We start from the raw sequence: 20,616 nt of genomic DNA on the forward strand, positions 1-20,616 counted from the left end.
AAAAAAGATAATAAGCCTGTCCACCACTCCTAAAAGTTTTCATGATCTTCTGCAGTCTCTTCATTGGGCCCCTTTCAACAACTTTAATCTTGTCCCCAGGTAACCACTGATCTGCTTTCTGTTACTATAGATTCGTTTGCATTTACTAGAATTTTATATAAATGGAATAACACCAACTGCAATGTCAATAAGAAATCTTAAAGTACCTCACACACGAGGCTCACAAACCAAGATTCATTATCTTTCCTCTACGTTTGTGAGATTGCTATGTGCTTTCTATTTCTGTTAATAAAATTCTTTTGTTAAGATCAAAACTCTTTTATTCAAGCTCAAAACTGGACTTGTCCTCAGTGTTCTTTTCCCTTTTGTCTAGAAATCAGTTTCCATGATGGCCAACTCTGCTTCTGAAAGGTTACTTTCCTATCTCTACATTTCTTTTCTCACTGCACAACCCCTGGCCCTCATTATTTCCTTGGATTATGGCAATATTTTCACAATTGTTCTCTTTGCCACCAATATTTCTTTTTCTCTATAGACTGTCAGCCACACTGCCACCATTTATTGAGGATTTATTATACCAAGACAATAAAGGGAATTTGTTTCATCCATCCTGGTGTCCTTCCGTAGCATCATGTTCTTTTTTGTCACAGCATTACTTTCATAATTATTTGATCTGTTTCTCTGCCTACACTTCAAGCTTGATGAAGTCATGAGTCATGCCCATTTGTTATTATCATTTTCTCTCTCCTCAACATGTACCACAGCATCAGTTACAGGGGAGGTGTTCAACAAGTATTTGTTGAATAAATATGTAACATGTAACTTCTTCTATATTATATCTTTAGATTATTTTTTATAGCTCCATTACCTATAGTATAAATTTCATACCTATTATTGCTACATATAATGCTTTTAGGAAATTGGACTCAACAACCTTTTTAGATTCAATTCTTTTCACCCTTCCTATAACATGCCTTTTCCATCTTTCTGGAATATCTTTCCCTCTTCTCTCTGGCAAATATCTGTTTTTCTTTAAACTGGTCTCCAAAGTTTCTCTCCATATTCTAAGATTCCCTGGCCCAACTCTGCATAATTAATCATTTCTTCCTTCATTCTTCTACACGCTGGCCATGTTGTACTATGTTAGTAATTGTTTCAGTTTTCTATAACTATATAACAAAACATCCCCAGACTTAGTGGTTTAAAGAGCGACAATTTTTAGTCATCTGTCGTGGTTCTTTGGGTTGGCAGAGCTCAGCAAGATGGTTCTTCTGCCCCACATGGTGCTGGCTGGGATTTCAATCATCTAAGAGTTTGACTGGTCTGGAATATCCAAGCTGTCTCACTCATAAGGCTGGAGGTTGATGCTTGCTTTCATTTGGAAGTTTAGATGAGGATGTCAGGTGGTGAGCTTTGGTCACCTACTATATATGCTCTCCATGAAGGTTGGGCTTCTCCGAACATGGAACCTGGGTTCCAAAAGGACATGTTCATGTGGCAAAAGATAAAGCTAAAAATGTCCTAAGGTTGAGCCTTGAAAGTTCAGAGCTTCACTTTCACCATGTAAGTCTCAGGGCTATCCCAGATCCACTATGGAGAGGAGCACACCAGGGCATGAATATCAGGCAGTGTAATCCATTAGGGTCCACCACTGTAGATTTTATGTGTTTATTCTCTTCTGCCAAATTATGAGACATTTGAAAACAATCAATGTGTTTTATCTTTGTTTCCATAGCAGCTAACATAGTGCCTGAAATAATCATTGTTTGATGAATACTTGTAGAATGTAATGGTCTTACCCCATCCTTCTTTCCCCGTTCATCACTGGTTGTAGACATTCCCAGGGTTGATTTTTTTCACCCTTGTTTCTGTCTATCTTTGTCTTCCAACTTCAGCCATGATGTCTGTGTTTGCTATTCACATCTCTGTCACACGACCTTACACATCTTACACATTTTCCTTCACTCCAGAGCAAGGCCTCTCCTCCAGCCACCATATGGGATCACTGGTAACAATAAACCTTCAATTCTTTGAAAGCAACACCATAGGACTACTTCTACTTTTTTGCCCTCTTTCCTTATTATTCCTCCTCAAGATTAGACATGTTGTCATTTGAGATGTCACAAACTCTGTTCTCATTTCTATTATGCTGACCCAGGCAATCATCCTTGAACAACTAGAACAGGAGTTTCTGGATTCTTTTCTATGCCCCTCTTCCCATCCAACCTAAGCTCAATCTCTTTCCCAGTAGGTCTCATGGAAACACCAGCCTCATCAAAGGCTCTCTCCTGCCTCATCCCTCAGATCAGAAAATGCTGAAGGCAACTGGTTGCTTAGCAGTAAACGGTTTTTGTCCTTTTTTTAAACTTTTTATTTTATCTTGGAGTATAGTTGATTAACAATGTTGTGTTGGTTTCTGGGGTACAGCAGAGTGATTCAGTTATACATACACATGTATCTGTTCTTTTCCAAATTCTTTTCCCATTTAGTCTATTACAGAACATTCAGCCTTGTTCCCTATGCTATACAGTAGGCTCTTGTTTGTTATCTATTTTAAATATAGCAGTGTGTACATGTCAATCCCAAACTCCCATTCTATCCCTCCCCCACCACCCTCCCCCCCTGGTAACCATAAATTCGTTCTCCAAGTCTGGGAATCTGTTTCTGTTTTGTAAATAAGTTCATTTGTATCATTCTTTGTTTTTTTAGAATCCACATATAAGTGCTATCATACAATATTTGTCTTTCTCTGTCTGACCTACTTCATTCAGTATGACAGTCTCTAGGTCCACCCATGCATGCTGCTGCAAATAGCATTATTTCATTCTTCTTAGTGGCTGAGTAATATTCCATTGTAAACTGTTGAGTGTTACCCTAAGTGCCTTGGGGTAACATTCAACAGTTCTGTAGAATCTGTCTCCACTCCACCAGGACAGTCTCAACCTCTACCTCAGGAACCTCAGACAGGCCCGACTCCTCTCTGATTCCCAAACTCTCTGTGATCATCATAGGTTCAAACATAAGCTTTTCCCAAGGATTTGAGGCAGTATTTTTTGGAATGCTTGCAAGTTTTCTTTGAACACTAGAATATTAATAGATTATTTTAGGAGAAAGATATAGATCTGCAGTTAGAAGATCTGGGGAAGTATTCGATTAAAAATTAGTTTTAATAATCATGAGAAGTCTCAGAGATTTTGTTATGCTTATATGTATTGTATCTCTCCACAGAGGAAATTAATGTGTACCATTCTCAAAATCTTCTTAAATGTAGAAACCCTTTTTTTTTTTTGCGGTATGCGGGCCTCTCACTGTTGTGGCCTCTCCCGTTGTGGAGCACAGGCTCCGGACGCGCAGGCTCAGTGGCCATGGCTCACGGGCCCAGCCGCTCCGTGGCATGTGGGATCTTCCTGGACCGGGTCACAAACCCATGTCCCCTGCATCAACAGGCGGACTCTCAACCACTGCGCCACCAGGGAAGTCCCTAGAAACCCTGTTAAATCCATAAAACATGCCTAGGAAACTGCTGCTCCAGTGTATACTGATTCCAAATTTTTCTTAATGTTTCTGGCATTTATTACCTCTATGGCTAATTTGCGTACTTATTCATGTATTTCTTTCCTTCTGCATCTTTTTTTTATCACCTACCTCAGTGTTGTTATGGAGAAGGTATAAAATAAATACTCATTAAATGAATGAATAAGCTTTCCATTTCATTGATGAAAAAAACTGGGAAATTTTGAGACTGGGCCAAAGTTTCCTGATTCTCATTCAAGTATACTAAGGCTTTTCCTAGCTAACTGGCTACCAAGAATGAAAGTTTTTACTGCTGAATCCCAATTTTGTGAGCCCTCTGGAATTTAGCTACTCATTTATCTTAAAATACCATAAAAAGACCAGTTCATATAGCAGTCAGAGGAAGATTATTAAAGCTTTCATTTTTCTTTGAAAACTTGAGAATTTCCACTAAGATAGTCTTATTACATCCTCTAATTTACTTGAAATTACAGGACATCAGACAAATATGGAACTGTGATTTGGTATATTTGCAAGGAGACATAAATAAGTAAGGAGGTGATAAGTTGTTGTGTTTTTTGACTACTTAAAAAAATCTACTTCACCCTTCCAATTTAGTTGTAACTTTTATGTTCCATAACATGAAAACAAATTAACAACATTATATGTAGACTTTTCTTTTGATCAAATGCTATTTATTCAATCAATAAACAACTATTTATTGAGAAATCATTACCTCCCAGGCTCTGTGGTAAGTGATGTGGTTACTGCCATGAATAAACTAAAGGCACTATTGAATATATGATCATGATAATGATAGATGCTAAAAAGGAAAAGTACAGGTTTCCATGCGTGCATATAACAGCAAGACCCTAACTTAGTCTTAGGGCCACAGAATGCTTTCTTAAGAAAGGTCCATTTGAATGAAACTTGAAGGGCAAGTTAAAACTCAGACAGAGAAAAATAGCGGGAAACTGGGAGAAGGCTCTGCCGTGAGAAGCGTCTTGGAGAGTTTGGGAAACTAAAATACAGTTGAAGAATGTTGAGCAAAGAAAAGGTAGCAAAGGCTAGCTTATGGGCCCACAAATGATGTCAATAGCTAATCTCACCCTTTCCTTTTTTTTTTCCTCATCACTTTCCCCGAGTAAAAGTTTATATTTTTACTTTTAAACTTCTTTAGGAAGCGTTTTATTGCAAAGCATTGCTGGTAAACAGAGTAAATGATTCTGAAGCTGATTGTCAACTTTTTAGAAAGCTTGGAATGATGAAACTTCTGAACTTGTGAGTCTACAAAAGTTTCCTTGGCATTTGAGCACAGTCGTCAAGTCAACTCGGATGGCTGGCTTAGGACCAACATGAATGATTCCTGTCTAGCCGTAACTGCAGCAGGATGAAGGAGCATTCATTTTCTGCTTAAAATTATTCTCAGTGTTGTTCTGCACTGTTGAAATAGCGCTTGCCCTTCACCCCAGAGTGGAAGCTTACAGGTGCTGGGTCGGGTCCAGAGGACCCAGGCATTGCAGTACCACGAGATTCACCTCAGTGTGAAGATGTGATTAAAGGGATCACAATCAAGGATATCATCTAAAAGAAAATGCGGAAACGTTCAAGCTAAATGAAATCAAACTTGAAGCTTCTGATAGATATTTTGGAAAATTCCGTTTTAGAAGTGATATTTTTAAAAGATTACCTTAAAGGCATTACCAATGGCTTGAGTATCTTTAAAAATAATAATGATGGAGAGATTAATCAAGGACCTAAACATTTAATAATTTTCATTAACCCGTTATCTTAGAAAATGTGAAAAAAATTAAAGATTAATAAGAGAGAGTTTTCTGTCGAAAAGTCCCTGGAGCAGGAGAGAGAATGCCACACTCCTGCTCTCCTTTTCCCTTCCTCTCCTTTCTCTCTTCTTTCCTTTTTATCTACACTCATCTTTCCAGAAATTTTTCATGATGGCTTATAACGTCGCATTTGGTAAAGCACTTAATGAGGAAACTGGAGAAATGAGAGAAAAGAGAAGAAAAAAACTAAAAGCAGGGACCACATTAACACCTTCCCCACCGCACTTCTGTACTTGGCTTGGCATTTCCTGGCACCCAGTACAACGGCCTTAGGACACAAATGAACCAAATGCTGGTTGGTGAGGCCAGGGCTTAGAGAAATTTCCCCACTGGGTGGTTGGTAAGAGTGATGGTGAAAGGGAGCTCATGGAAAACACATGCAAGTGAGGGTAAAATGCTCAACAGTATCTCTGTAATAGATTCAATCACACATATGGTTGATCTGTTTTGAGTCATAACTCCTGAAGTCCAGCAATGGCCTTGATTCTGGAGTGTAGTTCGGTGAGCCTGAGGGACCTGCTCCAGGTTTGGAATCTTTGGATGGTCAAGCACAGTCCAAGGATCAAATTTAGTCCTTTTTTTTTTTTAGCATTTCAGGGGATAGATGGCTGGATGCACGATCTTCCCTTTGTCTTTACAAAGGCTGAAAAACAATCAGGGGAAAGGAAGTCATTAGAGATCATTAAGACTTACATGAGAAAGAAAATGAAAATTGAAATGACAGCAAAATCATAAGAAGGAGAAGCTCTTACAGTGTTAGGAGAATATGTCTTATAAGTCAAATAAAGAAGAAAGGAAGAGAAAGAATAAACTGGAAGGAAGTCAGCGGTCCACGTCCTTGATAGAAGGGTTCCTCTGCACAGCCTACTCCCCAGCAGCTGTGGGTGACACAGACAGGGGGTGTTACAGGGCCATTTCCTCGTGATCTTAGCCAGGTAAACAATTGCCTTTTCGGATCTTCTCACAGAGGCCATCCTGCCTCGATCAAAGAGCTGGCTTTGCAGCCAAGGCTCCACCTGCGGAAATGAGTAGAACGGTCTTTTAGCCCTGCCCACGATCAAAACTTCCAGATCTCAGTAAATGAATGGCAGTGCAGGGTGGCAAGTTCTTTGCTGGTGTTATGGGAAAGTGCTAGAGGAGCCCTGGGAAGAACTGATTATTGGTCAATTTCTATGTTATTTCTATAGTTTCAGAAAGTATTAGGTGCTAATGTTTCTTAGAGAATAAATAGATACAGTTTTGTCTTCAAGTTTAACTAAACATAAAAATCTTTTAGTGTTTATGTTTTTTTTTTTTTTTTGCGGTACGCGGGCCTCTCACTGCTGTGGCCTCTCCCGTTGTGGAGCCCAGACTCCGGACGCGCAGGCTCAGCAGCCATGGCTCACGGGCCCAGCCGCTCCGCGGCATGTGGGATCTTCCCGGACCGGGGCACGAACCCGTGTCCCCTGCATCGGCAGGCGGACTCTCAACCACTGCGCCACCAGGGAAGCCCAGTGTTTATGTTTTCTTTGCAGTTTGAAAAATAATAACTTGCTCTCATAGGTAGTGTAAAGGTCCTGGTATTTTCATAAACGTGTTGCAGAAGGTCCACGGACAAATAAGATCTTCTCCTGAAAGATATGATCATAACTATGTTGAGGGAAAATGAGAAACAAGGTAATATAAAAATTTATATTCTTGAAAAATGCCAGAAAGATATGATAAGCTGTTAAGGAGACGTTAAAATGTCTGGCAATTGCCACCAACAGCCTGGGCATCCGGCTCTGTCAGGGCACCCTACCCATAGAGCTGGTACAGAAGCTGTAGGAGGACCTGAGCTCACACACCAAGGTTTCCACCTCAGCACAGATTATTTCGGTGCAGGAAGTAGTTCACAAAACTGCCATTTGACAGATGCCCAGTAGCACTGGAGACTGCCATAGACTGAATGTTTTTGTCCCCCCAGACTCATATGTTGAAATAGAATCCCCAATGTAATGGTATTTGGAGGTGGGGACTTTGGAAGGTGATTAGATCACAAAGGCAGAGCCCTCATGGATGGCATTCATGCCCTTATAAAAGAGACCCCAGAGAGCTCCGTAACCCCTTCTGTCAAGTGAGGACACAATGAGAAGACTACCATCTATGAACAAAGAAGTGGGTCACCATCTATGTACCAGGAAGTAATTCCCCACCAGACACCAGTTCTTGATCTTGGACTTCCCAGCCTCCATAGCTGTGAGAGATTAATTTCTGTCGTTCATCATCCACCCAGTCCACACTATTTTTCTTATAGCAGCCCAAACAGCCAAAGTCTGATACACAGTCAAAATTATATTTATGCCCTATAACATTTCTAGTTTTCAATATGGCATCACAGAATTTGTTATAAGCTGTAACTATGATGTTGAAGAACCCAATTTTCATCCCAGCACAGAGCTGTGAAAACCAAGGAGATTGGAATTGCAGTATCACATTGTTTGCAAAGTTCTTTTAGACCAGTTGTTTTTTGAAAGAAAATGCCATGCTCTTTAAACAGGAAAAGAGAGCAATGTGACGAACAACTATGGCAATAAGGTTAAATGTAATACACTTAGTATCAATGAATTAGAGGCCCCTTTGTGTTCCCAGTTATTTAACACCTTGTGTGTGGGCTTCTCTTTGCTTTTATTGGAGCCAATGTCTCCATTAGGATCAGGCCATGCTTGTTGAGTACAGCAGAAAGCTGAACCACATGCATATGAACTCATGTTCCAAAGGCTGATTACTGAGTTTTCAATACTCTGAAAAACAAATAAGAATTGCAGACTTAAAACTGAGAACCAAAATGTTGGCACAGATATTTTCCTACTATTTAAAAAATAAATCTTAGATATTATTAAGTATATCATTATATATTAATGTATTAATAAAATTTATTAATATCTTAGATATTAGCTTGTTTATTGATATGTAAATAATCATCTATGCCCCTCCTTGAAGTAGCCACCAGATATGATGAGTTTGGATTGAGAAGTGTAATGATTTGGGGGTGGATAAGTAAAAGCATCCAAAGATGCAGTAAAAATTTTTATGCAAGTCCCAACCTTGCTGCTAATGAGAAACGGACATCATGTTTGTATTTTGAACAACAGTTTATATTGTTTTCTCTCTGAATGAACCCATCTCAAAAACTATTGAAAATCAATGACTTGAACTTGGGCTTCCCTGGTGGCACAGTGGTTGAGAGTCCACCTGACAATGCAGGGGACGTGGGTTCGAGCCCTGGTCTGGGGGGATCCCACATGTTGTGCAGCAACTGGGCCCGTGCACCGCAACTGCTGACCCTGCACTCTAGAGCCCACGAGCCACAACTGCTGAGCCCGTGTGCCACAACTGCTGAGCCCGCGTGCCACAACTACTGAGGCCTGTGCGCCTAGAGCCACTGCTCTGCAACAGGAGAAGCCACCGCAGTGGGAAGCCGTGCACCACAAGGAAGAGTAGTCCCCAGTCTCTGCAACTAGAGAGGGCCTGTGTGCAGCAATGAAGACCCAACGCAGCCAAAAATAAATAAATAAATTTATAAAGAATAAAAACAAAATCAATGACTTGAACTTGATATTCCTACAAAAGAAGAGAAAATCACCTGGAAGTATTTTGAAGTCCGCTGAAATCACTAATAGCCTACTGCAACATCTGGCCAACTTACTGGAACAGTCACTGCCTAAGACACATCATCAGACTGTCAACATTTAAGCTGAGGCAGGGAGAAGTGCTAACCCACTGAGCCAATGACAGTTAATTGGTGTCAAAATGAGAAGAAAATTAAATAGGCGCCCACCATTCTCATACAGAAGTCTTATCCCTCAAAACAGAGTAAAGAAAACCAGAAAGGATAAACAATTAATTATTATAACATATAATGAAAGAGCAAATTTACCTTACTCTAAATCAGCGATAGGCAATTCTTTTCCTGTAAAACCCAGATAGCAGTATTTTTGGCTTTGCAGCCATACAGTGTCTGTCACACTACCCCATTCTGCCATTGTAGCACAAAAGCAGTCAGAGACAATGCCGGAACAAATGGCATGATACTGTTCCAATACAGCTGTTGGGTTCTCTCTCTCTCTCTCTCTCTCTCTTTTTTTCAAAACCTGGCAGCAGACTGGATTTGCCTAGGACCTTACTTTGTCAACTTCTGTTTTAGGTTATAAGAAGACTTAATTGTTAGCAAAACCACATCAAGAGTATAGACAGTGTAACAAATATTTACCTGCAGTGAAGCCATCGAATTTCATAGCTATTTGTACCGATGGCAGAATCTCCAAACTTCTTGGAATAATAGCAATATAAAGTTTTAGCACTTAAATGTCAACCAAGATCTGCACTGAATAATATGGTAGCTACCAGCCACGTGCGACTATTTACATTTAAATATACATTAAATTATATTAAATATAATTTAATTAAATACAAATGTAATATTCAATTTCTCAGTTGCACTAGCCACATTTCAAATGTTCAGTAGGTATATATGGGTTATAGCTGCCACATTGGACAGCCCAGAATATAGGATATTTCTATCATGGTCAGAGTTTTATTGGATAGCACCGATCTAGATTACACAGATACAGGTTAGACAAACAGAGAAACTGAAGCTTAACTGTGGACTGTCTTGCTATAAGCCACAGGGCAGTTCAATGGGAACATCAGAAGCCGATCTGAGTTCTTCCACCTCCCAATATCTTGGGCATAATAGGAGATAATCAGTCAACAAAGAAAGAACAGCGCTCTGAATATACAATGGGTAGCAACTCCAGACAGAAGTAACGTCAGTTGAAGGCCAAGTTATTTAAAGATGCTATGGACCTACTCACCTGAGCCACCAGAATCTTGGTAAAGGTCATATGGATACAAATGTTTGTCTGTGAAAACATTTAGAAAAGCTCCTTGACATGGGAAATAGAGACAACAGAATTATGAAGATAATCTATTTAGTGAGTTTATATAAAAAGTGGGGTTTGTCTAATACTAATGTCAAATATTTCCCTTTGAAGGAGCAGAGAAAATCCCACCTAAGGGTGGATGAAATGGGATTGTTTCTGACCTGCTTTAAAAGGAGAGCTATCTGTTTCGCCTGTATTATTTAGGTTCTATGGGTCCCTTCTATCTGCCTCAGGCTGTTTGTGCTCAAGTTGGAGATTCTTTTTCTTGCCTAGCTGTCCTTATTCCCAGTCTCCACGTGTACATGTACTGAAAACTCACTGTTAAGATAACATCTGTAGTCTCTGGAGGTGTTGTTTCTACTAAATACCTACATCACTTCCCTTTTTACTCGGAAACGTCTTCTAGTACTTTCTTTTTGCATAGTCCTGCACTTTCAGCCTCAGTCATCTGAGTTTTCTCTTTATTGACTTCTGTGTTCTGTTTTCACTCTGAAACCGGGGGAGTTCCATCAAACTCTATTCATTTTGGTAGAATGAATCTCTTTCAAACTAGGTTGGAGCCAAATGGTGGACCATCTGGAATACGGCACTTTCTGCAGAGCACTGTCGGCACGTGCCTGGGATGTTGCTGTGTAACAACTTAATTGTTACTGCCCAGTGAGTTTTAGCACACCCTCCTTGAAAAGCTTTTTCCTGCTGAACTATTATCTTCATCCCAACTATGAAAAAAAAAGTGCTGACTTGCCATAAGACACCAAATAGTATGCAAATACCAAATGAGGGTCTTAGGTCGGGTTGCCTGGAAAAGACATTGAGGTTGATTAAGCTGGAGGCTGATCGGGGCTGCACCAGCGAAAACACTTGTCCAGAAGTGAGGGAGGCAGTAAGAGACAGAGGGAGACATTGAACTGAGATGCAAAAGAGGCTGCAGCTGATCCAGGAGGGGCTCTCCAAGAACAGGGATGGTCTTCAGTTATCCCAAAGTGAGGCAAAGCGGGAAGGTCTTTGTCTAGCTATTGGATCGGGTTCCCCCAGGAAGGAGGCATAAACTTAAGTGGGGCAGCCCCTCTGGTCAAGGGCAATTTCTAGAGAAGGAAGTCGCTTCCAGCACAGTTGTCAACACTCCCAGCAGCAGGGGGAATGGGTATGCCAGTCCTGAATAGGCATCTGAGAAGTGCCTCACAGCATCCACAATAATGAGGTGATGTAACAGGAGTTACTGGTACAAAGTAGGTGTTCAATAAATGTTTATTTTAAAAAAAATTCTACTTTGACTCATTTCAATGGAATTTTGTTTTGTTTTGGGCTCATCTCAAATCATGGAATCTTAGTCTGGGAAGATACCTTAAAGATTATTCAAACCAACCCAATGTAAGAATGCTTTCACAAATTTGCACAAAGCTGGTGGTACAAAGCAAACACTTGCTAGGTGCTATAGACTGAATATTTGTATCCTCACCAAATTATGTCGAAACCTAATCCCCAACATGATGAAGTGTGGAGGTGAGGGCCTTTGGGCGGTTATTAGGTCTCTGCCTTCGTGAATGAGACTTGTGCCCTTATGAAAGAGACCCCAAGGAGTTCCCTTGCCCTTTCTGATATGTGAGGACACAGTGAGAAGACTATGAACCAGGGAATTAGCTGCGGCCCCCCCCGCCCCAACGCAGACACCAATTCTGACTGTACCTTGATCTTGCACTTCCAGCTTCTGGAACTGTGAGAAATAAATTTCTGTTGTATATAAGCTACTCAATCTATGACATTTTGTTATAGTAGCCTGAACAGACTAATAAGTTAGTTATGTGGATAAATATCATGTCCCTGATTAGTGCTTGAAATCCTCAAGGGATAAAGTCTATCTACATGATGCCACACCCAATATAAAACACTTGAAAGAAAATTGAAACTTTTGGACTAACTATACATGTCTGGAGTATATGACATCAAAAATACTTCTTCATAGCTATAACAATGAATTACTTCATTTTTAGGTGTCTTTTCCTTTCCAACTATTTGACATTGTGTAGATAGTCTTTAGATTCTTTTTAAGGGTGTATGAAGCGAAGCTACATGAATTTTAATTTAGCCTATTGCAACTGGCATTGTATAAAGTAACAGATTTATGCCTAACAGAAGTTTCTAAATTACAATAAATTTCTTCAGCATATCATTTACATAAGGCACATCAGCCTGCTTATTGGTACTAAAACAGGAAGCAATATAGCAAATAGAAGTTGCTAAATATAGCCAAAGAAATAGGAAGACTCTATCTATAGATATTTCGGCTGCATTTTTACTCCGGTTTAAAAATAATTCATACTAATTATTTTAAATAGATTACTGAGTTCATTTAAGTGATAAAAATGGACCTATTTTCAAATCAAGATTCTGTTTGAATAGATTAAAGCAAATAAATTTTGTCTGAATTTATCTAGTTGATCCAAAAGCAGATAAAGAAATGTATTAAAAAATCTGCCAATGTACGAATTTAGCGATCTTATTATATACTTAGAACTACCCTGAACTTATGGAGGATTCTGAAAATGCAGGAGGACACGACTATGCAGAAATGTTGGGGAGTCAAATCTCATGCAGAGGAAGTAAAAACACAGTGTAAGTCTGAATAAAAGAACTATCGCTGCAGGATTAATACTGTGGTTTTGTTTGCTAGACAGGTTCATGGAGGCTTTTTCATCCTCAGAGGTATGATTCTTCCAGGGCCCACCTTAGAAGACTGGTACTTCTTTCAGAGATGCTCCATTTGTCAGCTCATTTCTAGAACTTCCTTAGGGAAATTGCCCTTACAACTTGTTTCATATTATTTTACTATGTTTATTATTTGTCTTTGGGTCTAATCTAGGGAAAGGCCAGAGTAATAAATAAAATCAAATTTAGAAATAATTCTTGTGATCCAAACTAAGTTATAATTAATGAATAATTACCTTTTTTTTTCCTGGAATGGCTCATAGACTAGCCAATTCATTCACTTATACAATTTTATTTAAATTGAGGTATAATTGACATATAACATTCTGTAGTTTAGGGCGAACAATGTGTTGATTTGAGACATTGATATATCATATAATATGTTGATATTGCATTGATACAATATGATGACAACAGTCACATTAGTTTACACGTCAATCATGTCACATAGTGATGGTTTCTTTTTTGTGGTGAAAACACTTAAGATCTACTCTCTTAGCAACTTTGAAGTATATAACACAGTGTTGTTGACTATTATCCCTTTGCTGTGCATTAGAGCTCTGGAAATTATTCACCTTCTACTTGGAAGTTTGTGCCCTTTGACCAACAGGTAATCAATCTAAACTCTCTCCTTTTCTCTTGCATGGAAGTCACCCACATGAGGGTCCCAACACTGGGCATTCAAAGACGCCCACCTAACCTTGGACAGATAAGTTGCAAAAGAGTGTTTAAGGAGGATTCTCTGATGAGGCACACTGGATAAAGGAAAGCACGGAGTCAAACAATTAGTTGGGGGTCCAAAATGAGATCTAAATTTGAAAAATATGTGGTTTTGCTTTACTCAAATCCCCTATATATTTGCCTCAATTCTCCATTTCAATTGTGGGTTCAGAAAAACTATCTGACTCAGAAATAAGGAGGATAATGAACAAGAAGTTAAACAAGAAGGAAGTTGAGAGAATGTGTAGATAATGCAAAATAGGGTCGCTAAAATACCACAGTAATTAGAATGGGAATAAATAAACATTCCAGAAGTCTCCAAAGGATTAATTTTTGACACAATTAATTTTATTTGCTCTGGAAACGTGAAGTGGATTTGGTCCTCATCTGGATGCAATTGAGTCTTCTCAATCCTAGGCTAGATAGCTATTTTTCTGCTGATTTTAATATGCTGCCAGTGCCAAAAGTCCTCTGGGTAAATATATCGGATTTATAAAAATGCCCAACAAAATCAAATTAACCAAACAATGTTGAATGAATGACTCACAAAATGTGACATTTTCACCGAATAAATATTTTTCGCTTTCCACTATATTTAGCTAAGGAAAAAAAAAAGAAAAAAGAAAAATTTCACACAGATCTAAATACTTTGTGAGTTTATTATGAACACATGTACAATGCAGTGTCAGAATTTTATACACAGGTAGGTGGCGTAGGTGACCGAAGGTTGGCGCTATTTAAACAATTCTCAAAATAGTTCTTTTTGGTCACTCCAAATTTTTTATACACTCTTCAGAGAGATTATCTGAAGGTTAAAACGCTATAGCATTTTGTTTAGAAAAGCATTGCATGACTCTCTGGTTAGATTGTAGAAAAAGTTTGGGAAACTGAAAATACGTTTTAAGTCTGTAGTTTACCAGCTTTTAAAAGAGGGTCCTTTAAAAAAAAGTATTCACATTCATCAAGGAAAATAGACCCAGTGTCTTAGGAGGAACCAAGAAGTGAGAGCTGGCGCTGGTGATGAGTTTTATAACAGACTGGAAAACACTTGTATTAATAGTGATAGCTCAGGGAGGGGAAGCTGTTATTTTCATGTTGTTTAAACATGAATGGCTTGTTTCAATTACTTAAATCTCTGTGTCTATATTTATGTCAATATCATAATCTCTTGTTGATACACACATTGACTTCCAACTTCAACAGGCTTGTGTTACATGAAGCTCTGTGAAGTCCTAAGGAGTCATAGAAGTAGGACAGAGGCCCAGGTGGAGAAGGACCAAACAGAATACAGGTGCTATATTGGGGAGAGCTAAGAAAGGATGAGATTTATCTGGGTTGTATGATGAAGATGTTTAGGTAGACCAGAGAGATGCCTCAATTAAGAACCTGGAGAAGATTACTGTGGAAGATACACTGTTTTCTTGAAAACCAAAGATATCAACCATCAGAGGATAATTTAATAAGGCTCTACAAATGGTCACAGGACATTATTTACCAACACAATCTTTTTCAGGGAAATTGCTTGAATATTTTCTGAGGACATTTCTGTGTAACTGAAAATTCAGAGCTGATTGTAAACATGTATACTCTAGACTCTGTTTATGGAAGTAGGTGGGATGTAGATTACTCTAACAGTGAAATGGGTACAACCTTTCCTTTTTTTCTCAATTTATTTACTTTTCTAATTGTTTGTTGCTGATATATGTAAATTAATTTAATTTTACACTGACCTTGATAAATTCACCTCTTAATTTTAATAATTTATAAAATTCTTATTTGGCCAAGGAAAGAGTTGTATTTTCTTGGGATGATGTGGTCATCTGGGTAAAGTAACCCCATATTTGCTTTTGCCTTCTCTTTGTGCCCTGAATCACTTCTTCTTTCCCTTGCTTATGCATGGGATTGCATAATTTGATAAAGTGTTAGCATGTAAACTTTTCTTCAGGCTCTGTTTTCCAGGGAGCCCAGGCGAAAAGAGTCTTCAAAATTCCTTTTCTGTTTAATGCCTCCCAAGGCCCCTTCCAATTTTAATACACTTGCCCAAGGCCATAATGCTAGAAGGGCATGTAACTGAGAGCTAAACCAATCTGTCTGTCCGTTAGCTCCATATTCCCACTAGCCAAAACTTCACTCCAGGCATCTGTTCTTGCCCTGTTCTAGCCCCACTCCAAGAAGGCTTCCCTGTCTCTTCGTGAGAAACGTCTGAAGAAGGAGAGAAAAATAGAATTGCCTTTTCATCATGAACCGCCGTGGGCAGAACTTGTCTTCTGCTGCTCTACAAATGGAAATAAACACTCAGGAGTTAATCCTCAGAACAAATGGAGATCTTGCTACAGAATGTTTATTGACAAGCCATTTCCTAATTGAAATTCTTTCCTCTCTCGGTCTCCATCGTGCCATATACTGTTTCCTTTGCTAACTTCTCTAGGCATGTATAATTATTGTCTCCACCAACCCTATCCTCTGGTTTCAAAAATTACTCTGGGTGTTCAGTTCTAGCCCCACCCATATTGTTGGAAGTTTTCTCCATCTACTGCTTCTCCTCAAATCTCTTTAAAGTGCCCTTCTTTACCAGAAGACCACAAAGGCATTTTAAGTCTAATTAGATCAATGGATGCTCAGATTCTGTATCTAACAGCTCTTTAATATTTGGGTATTCTTTCCCCAATGCATGGGTGCTCTGAAAATTGGCCATGAGTCCCTTTGGGGAAGGATTGGGGAAATGCCTACCCTTCACTCCACTTACCATGATTCCCCTTCAATGGCTCTGGGTCTGTGAATTAACTTAGATCTCGAAATAGGGTGAGGAAACTTGAATTTCCATTGTAGCTGTTGACATCATCCTTCAGTTCATCAGACTTTGATATTTTTTAATTATACCACTCAAGTAACACCATAGTTATCTAAACACTTCTTTGTCTTTTCTGACTTTTCCAAACATAGTTGCTGTAAATTCCTGTGGATAAAACATTGTGATTCCCATTCCCACTCCATCACCACTGTTAGAATAATTACATCTACTTTGCCTCAGACCAATAAGTGTTGTCATCTAGCCTAGTCACAGAGAGGAGTAGTAGGGACAGATCATTTGAAAAAAAAAAAAGATTCGTATTGAGAGAGACATGCTTCAGGTGAAGTCTTTGTACAATCTCCAGGCAAGGGGGGTTTGTTCTCCTCCGGCAGGTGGTAAGGGGACTTCTTTTGCTGACCAATAAAGTTCTGGTAATTGAGGGACAAAGATTATTAGATGTGTTGATCTACTGACATATACACACGGCTATATTTAAAGTAGATAACCAACAAGGACCTACTGTATAGCACAGGGAACACTGCTCAATGTTCTGTAATAACCTAAATGGGAAAGGAACTTGAAAAAGAATAGGTACATGTATATGTATAACCAAATCACTTTGCTGTACACCTGAAACTAACACAACGTTGTTAATCAACTGTACTCCAATATATTTCTGTAAGATCTTATGGAGAAACCCGAACGAAATTTTTGGCCAATCCAATAAAACAAAACTTTAAATAAAATAAAATTCCCCATTCTTACTCTTTATATCAGGTCTCAACTTCATTATGAAAAATCTACGGTGCGCATTTAGTTTCCTTTGCAATTCTGCCATGCTGGTAATCGGATACTGGGCCTGATTTTCAATTTTCATCTTCTCTGTGTGAAGGAAGGGAACATTCACTTTAAAGCTGCCAGGGAGGCCCTCGGACTTTCGAAATGTGATTTAAGTTGGCAATTTGTTGCCCTAAGCCCATCATTTACTTCTTACAAGTCCTCTACTGGTAACAAAGTATCCTCCTTCTCACCACGATCTTTATTATTACAACATCCCTCTTACCAATCAAGAACAGAAGCCACATTGTCTCCTGATGCCCTGCTTTCCACTGACAGCACTTCAATTATCATTAGATGAAAGATTTAGTAACTGTTACTACTCCATTTGTCCTCCATATCACCTCCAGACAAAGTCCTATCCCAAGGGACGGCTTTCATCTTAGCCTAGATGCCTACAATTAGGGTAGAACAAAGTTTACCTTCCTATCTGGTGAAGCAAAAATGAGGGAGAAAAGCACAGGAGGAAACAAATTCAAGTGTGTGCATTACCAAGCTGGCCACAGCTTTACAGGAAAACATAGCTGGCCATGTGGGTATATGAAATGTCTCCAGTAAGGCAAAATGGAACTCTTACCTCTCAGCACATTCCACTGGAGGTGGGGTGGGAAGATGAACAATGTATCAGCTGTGAAAAGGACACTCACAGCTGCTGCTTAGTTTGCAGTCTAGGATGAAATAGAAGAGAAATGAGAAAATAGATATATGGATTTAAAATGATTTCAAGGTTTTGTCTGACAACTTCAAAAATCTGATATATATGGTGTAAATATCTACCATTTTTGTGATTGGGTTTTATAAAGCCATATAGAAGACTGCTTTTTCAGTGACAATGGTACTTAATATGCCCAGAGATTGTTAACGTATAATGGAGATGGCATAACCTCTGATGAATAGTCTTAGAGATTTCAGTTTTCTGTGCTTTTGAATTTAACTCAGAGTCAGTTACAAGAGGCTTTCTCCTCTAATTGTTTCAGTAAGGAATATTTCCTTGAAAATACTGTTTAATATACCGTAGCAAAATTTCCACAACTTGACCTTGCTTTATGCTGTCTGATACCTTAAATATTCATGATTTTGTACCTGGGTACCTGAACTGACTGTACCTTCCAATATAAGTAGAAATGTACTTAGTGAGAAGGACAGTGCATAGCAAATACATACTGCATGGAAAAAACAGCTGTATTTTGGTTTATGAAATGTCTCAATTTATTTTTCAAATATTTTGGGTTAGATGAAACCCAACTAAGTTTTGCCAAGAACGTTTCCCCCTTAATTTTTGAAATCATGTGCAATTTTGCAGAAATTTACTCCATATGTTTCTGTTTCATTTACACTTAAATCACCAAAATATTGTTTTGTAAGATCTATTTGATGTCCAAGAAGCCATTTGAATTACTCCAATACAGTGTTTTTAAACTGAGATATTACTCTCATACCATAAAATTCACCCTTTTGAAGTGTATAATTCAGTACTTTTCAGTATTTTTTCAGAGCTGTGCGACCATTACCACTATCTAATTCCAAAACCCAATACAGGTTTTAAACATATTGCCTTAATCGGAAGCTGAACCGTAACGCTGGAAAATGCACGAACGCGCTGCATAGCGGAGTTTACCTTGAAGCTTCTTGACTGGAATTTGATGTGAGTTTTTTCTGTTAAAAAAAAAAGGAGGGGAGAGAGAGAGAGAGAGACTTGTGACAGCCCTAATACCACAGTCATAAATCAGAAAAATCTGTATTAAACAAAGTGGCTGCAGGACTCAGGGGTTATCACAAGGATGGCCCGAGTTGAAAATTCTACTGCTTTACGGCTCAGACCCATCCCCTTACTGATGGTATTTTTGACAGTTTTTTGACCTGGAAAATCTCAGACCACTGGGTCCTGATCACACAAATTTTGGCTCCAGAGTTCTCCTAGCTCGCAGTTACTACCACATCCAGCTAAGTCACTGCCAGAAAAATAAGAGACTACAGAAGGCTGACTTTGAAGACTGAATGTTCCCCTAGTGACCTCTGTGTATTGAATTTGGAACAGTCTGCTTAAGAAGCAGTGGGAATAGTGAGTCATAAAACTTAATTTGTTATCTCAGCGAGGCCCTCCAGATAGTATTTAAGGATATTGCTCTATCAGGTTCTTCAAGGATAAAATAGATTCCTGTTGAATACTAATATCCCTCTTTGTCAACTTTAGTTCTCAATTAGGTATACTGGATTTAGAACATGGAAAAAAAAGAATATATATATATATATATATATATTACAATAGACAAAACAAAATAGAATGACAGTGCATTTAGCCATATTTCCCAGCTTTTTTAGGAATCGTAACACCAAACTAGAAATTTGGTCTTCTACGACTCTCGTTTCTTTATTCAACTCAAAATAAGTCATGCTAAATGAAAAACAAATTTTTTTAGTACCATGTTATTTGCAGACATAATCAACCTGTGAGATTTTGGAGATTTTTCTTTATATTTAACACCCAGATTCCCATTTAAAAAATGGGAATTACAATAGGAACCCCACAAAATTAATGTAGAATAAATTAAATGATGACTTACATATGAAAAAGTGACCAGCATAGTACCTGGAACAGCAAAGGGAAATAATTATTGAATTGGAACTGAATCTGGGCTGATGAGTTGACCCATGATTAGACCCATGATTAGACAACAACTAGAATTTATTTCTATATTTGTTCTTCCAGGATATAAATGAGTGCTTTAGTAGTCACTGTTCTTTTCTGTGAATGCATTGCTTCATTTGTAAAATAAACATAATGTTGTATAAAAAGTGGTTTGTGTGTTTTCTATTAAGTGTCTCAGAATAGAACCACCATTTATCATGATCACTGTGAACATGCAGTAAGAAGCTTATTCCAGTAAAGCCTAGCATTTTTAAAAATTAATTGACACAATATCTCATCAATTGTCCTCCTTTCTCATAATAAGCTAAGCAACAATTCTTGAACTCTACAAATCAGGCAAGTTTTGCTATATCCTGTTTTTTTCTTATGTCCCTAACTTGGCAGTACTTTTTGTCCGCATGACAACAAACTGTCTGGATGAAAAGTAAAATATTCAATCATCTAGATGTTTTGTCTACACAGTGCTACATGTTTTGATATTATGTAGACAAAACATCTAGATAATTGATTTTTTTTCCCATTTCATCCAGATGCTCTGGCATTATTTATACATAGCTCACATCTAGTTTACTATTCACTGAAACAGGAAGAGAACACAAACGTAAGAGGTGACATGAAAAATGTATCGGGCATTAGATCACAGGTGAGCAT

At 38.5% G+C, this 20,616-nt stretch overlaps 1 long non-coding RNA gene across 1 annotated transcript; it reads right to left on the reverse strand.

Moving 5' to 3' along the window:
• Nucleotides 1-5,302: 5,302 nt before the first annotated feature.
• Nucleotides 5,303-17,339, reverse strand: LOC132517978 (uncharacterized). Its single transcript, XR_009539852.1, has 3 exons — nt 17,244-17,339; nt 6,110-6,235; nt 5,303-6,000 (listed from the first exon to the last, which is right to left on the reverse strand). It is a non-coding gene; the product is annotated as an uncharacterized LOC132517978 (long non-coding RNA).
• Nucleotides 17,340-20,616: the final 3,277 nt, after the last annotated feature.

This window comes from Lagenorhynchus albirostris, chromosome 3, assembly GCF_949774975.1.
Source record: "Lagenorhynchus albirostris chromosome 3, mLagAlb1.1, whole genome shotgun sequence".
NCBI classification, from domain to species: Eukaryota; Metazoa; Chordata; class Mammalia; order Artiodactyla; family Delphinidae; genus Lagenorhynchus; species Lagenorhynchus albirostris.